The sequence below is a fragment of the Aptenodytes forsteri genome, unplaced genomic scaffold (assembly GCF_000699145.1).
Source record: "Aptenodytes forsteri isolate BGI_AS27 unplaced genomic scaffold, ASM69914v1 Scaffold182, whole genome shotgun sequence".
NCBI classification, from domain to species: Eukaryota; Metazoa; Chordata; class Aves; order Sphenisciformes; family Spheniscidae; genus Aptenodytes; species Aptenodytes forsteri.
This window is the reverse complement of record NW_008795932.1, coordinates 389727-393618: the sequence shown is the minus strand read 5'-3', so window position 1 is coordinate 393618 and position 3892 is coordinate 389727.

Sequence of the window (3892 nt, the reverse complement as noted above, 5' to 3'; positions counted from 1 at the left end):
GAACCAGCTTGCCAAGAAAGTTGCTATTCAAGTGATAAAATCTGTGACCTGCTGCCCACCATGTGAGGACACGCGCACACACATGGGCCCATCATTGTCAAATTTAAGCTTTATCTTCAACCAAACATCAAACCATCCTTGGGGCCTCTAAGAACAGGTCCACATGGTGAGGTGCAGAGCTTTGAGGATGGGCTTGATAGGATTGTGCTGTGCCTGCTGCTGTTTGCTGTCCTTATTGCTGTTTTTCAGACTGCTTTGTACCACAGGATAAAAGCATCCACACTGTGTTTGGGAAGAGATGAACTTGGCATATCTCACAGTGTAGCTGTGTGGTTATGTGAACCCTCATACTGTTTTTCTTAACAACATGCATGAAAGTTGGACCTGAGTTAAAAGATCAGGTTCACCTCCTACAACCAGTTCTGGAAGTTGGGTTGAAGTAATTGCTGGATGTAGACTTACAATGTGGGAGAAGGAGAAAAAACTGGGCTTAAAAGAGGCCTGAGATTTGCCTTCCCTTGTCACTGTAAAAATCCTAAAATACTGAAACAGAATATTGACATACATGTCTGAATTCCAACATCTATGAAACTAGGCGTTTCACTGAAAAGTGCATACATATTTGCTATCTCTGCAGTTTGGGGTTGTTTTTTGTGGATTTTTGTGGTGTTTTTTTGGTTTCTTTTCGTGATGGAAACTGCTTTGACAAAGATGGGGATTTGAAGTCTATTAGCAGAAGTTTTTGTCTTAACATTTAAACTAGCCCACTCATTGGGACTAGAATATTACTGTGTAGTCTCCAAGTTCTGGCAGGAGGGAAAAACAGCACATTGAGCATATAGTTAAATGGCAAAACATGTCCTATAATCCATTTCATAGGAAAGTTTTGTGTTTTGTTTTGGTTTTTTTTTTAAATGCAGCTGCTGATGCTGTCTCTTTTAAACAAAAAATATATAAAGAAGGGGACGGAACACTATCAAATGACTTTCTGAACCCAAACTGAATATGGCTATTTTAGAGAACTACAAAAGTATTTCTTTTTCTAGTGCCCTCTCGTGACAACCTTTAGCAGGTAAGTAATACATCATCAGAGGTCTGTGCTTTCAGCAGCACACCTATTACAGCAGATTGCTTTGAAGGAGCAGTGTGGAAGAGGGAGTCACAGTCATCAATTACAACTGCTAGAAATATGTCAACAGGTTCACGTCTGAGATTCCTCTCTAGCCTCAGAAAGTAGGAGTTGAAGAGCTCTACCAGCTGCAACTTCAGTGAATTTTATATAGCAGGAAAATTTAGAATTTGTCCAAACTTTCTTGCTCAAGGCCAGCATTAATTACACAGTGAAATGCATTTATTACTTTTCATATACCTAAACATAAATTTAAGACTTTTTTTTTAATGATATCATGAAAATTGAGTCTCTTTCCCTATAAACCTTGATGGTTTTTGGCATAAATCTTCACTTCCCCAAGGTTCCATGAAATTATAATTGTTATTTATGTTGTGGAGCCTCAAACAAGACAACGTTTTACTAGCTATACCACATAACTTGGGAAGACAATGGGCATCTCTGGGGAGATGTGAGTATGTGAAGGAGAATTTGATCCAAAGCCGATTGAAGGCAGTGGAATGACAACCTTCCCCGCTAAGTTTTAGGTCATCTCTGTGACCACTTCAGACCCTTTTGTGCCTTCCAGCCCAAGGACTGACAACTGGAGTGTCTGTGACAGTAGCAATGCGATGACATTCAAGCCCTTGATGAGACAAAAATATTTTCTAAAGTTGGATCTTCTTCGGTCTCCTTTAACTGCAATGAAACTCCAGCTCTTTATCACTAGAATAAAGATGTGAATCTCTTTGTAATGAATGCAATCTTAGTGATACTAGAGTGATTATTTGTCAAAACTAGTTGTGGTGGGTTAACCTTGGTGGGTTGCAAGACCCCTACTGAGCCGCTCTATCAGTCCCCCTCCTCAACATGGAGTTGGGTGGTGAAAAACAAAGACAACCACTAAAACACCTTCTCCTCACCCCCTTTCTTCCCAGTCCCACCTTCACCCCTTCACTCCCGACTCCTCTCCCCCCCGAGGGGTGCAGGTAGCAGCAAAGCAGCCCTGGAATTTGTCAGCTGCTGAGGGAGGTGATCATACACTCTTTTCAGGTGTATCAAAATGGTCCTTTACTGGCTTCTCTCATGAAGCTGTTATGCAGGTATCCAATTGCAAAGGTGCTGCTGAAAGTAATTTAATCTATTTTATTATAGGCAGAGGTAGGAGGGAATTTTCCACCTAGCCTGTTTGCGGCAGGTAAAAGATATTTTGGCTGAGTTGAAGCACGTTTAATGAGGAGCAGTCAGACTCATTTCCTTGCAAAGTTTATTCTTTTTCTGTTTCATCCTTCAGCTGAGGAATTCTACCTTTCATGGACACAGTGCCAGAATTAGGTGCAGGACATACTGAAATCCCATGGTAAATCACCCAGTTTTTGCACATTCAGTTAGGTATTCCTGTGCCTCTAAAGCATTACAGCTCTGCCTTTCAGGTCTGAACCTCTGAGTGACTGGAGACAATGTAAGATGAAGATCCTTAGCATATACAGAACTGGGATCTGTGACTGATGAAAGAGCCACTCATAAGATCCTTATAACAAGATGCCTGATGAGTAAGGAGATTTTGCAGCTAGACAAAGTGCAAAAAGCCTTGCATGTTCCTCCATCATAAATATGAGCCTTTCTCCCAACCTGAGCACCACAGGGACAGATCATTGTGTGAAATAAAAACCATGTTCTCCAATTGTTTTAAATGGTACCAACTCAGAGGATCAGAAAGTCAGGAATTTCCACTTTTGTTTAACCAGCAGGACTTTCTGAAATGAGCTTTTATGCTTAGCTGGAATGCATTTACAGAAAGATTTTCATTTTATTCTGAATAGCCAAGTCACCTGTGCTTCAAACGCTATTCCCTTCCCGGTGCATGGTAAAGCAGTTTTCAAAGTCCTTGACTTATTGAAAAGATCACTGCATCCCGTATGCACTGGAATGCTGATTGAGGTGACCTTACATATCTGCAGCCCATCAGCCTTTTCTTCTTTCTCCTGGGAAGGAGACTTGTTTATGAAATTATGTTTTCAATAGCAGTAGCAGCCAGAATTCTGATTAGGCCTAGCTGTTTACCCCTTGGAAAAGGAACAAGAATGACACAGGAGCCAAAGTTTTAATTGCATCGGCAGTTTTCCCCATTCATAAAAGTTCAGGAGAAAAAAAGATTTAGGACAGAGTCATATGCAGGTATGCATATGTGTATTCCATTGTTTAACAGACTCCATTGCAATGTACAATTTATTTTTTTTCATGTGCATTTGGAGTATTAAAACAGAGAGCATCCTTGTGAGTCAGTCACAGACTAACAACCCTCTTCCCAATGTATAGCTCATGAAGGTGACCATTGCTGTTCTTCAATGCATTTCAGAAAAGCATGAGTGACTTTTAGCTGCAATGAAACCCCATCTTGTACATTGTGCTGTGCAACTACATACTATTTCAGGATGCTGTGCCTATCAGGGCACCTACGTCAAAAGCATTATAAAAAAATGCAGGGGAGACAGAGAAAGAAAGTGATTGCTATCCTCTCTGCTGTTCTGAAGGGAATTGAGAAAACTTATTCCTTCTGAAATAAAAGTAAATATCAGAGCAGATTTGGGCATCCTGAGCTCATGTGTCTGCTGATCTCATTGCTAGCTGGCAGCCTTGCTGCATCTCCAGTCCAATGGATTCACTCTGGGACAAAGAGAAACCAGTTTCTTCTGTGAGAGCTGGATGGCAGACCTACCTTGTGATTGCCCATCCAGACTGCGTCAGGGAGAGGCTGAAGTGGGTTGTGAGGAGACTTTGAAT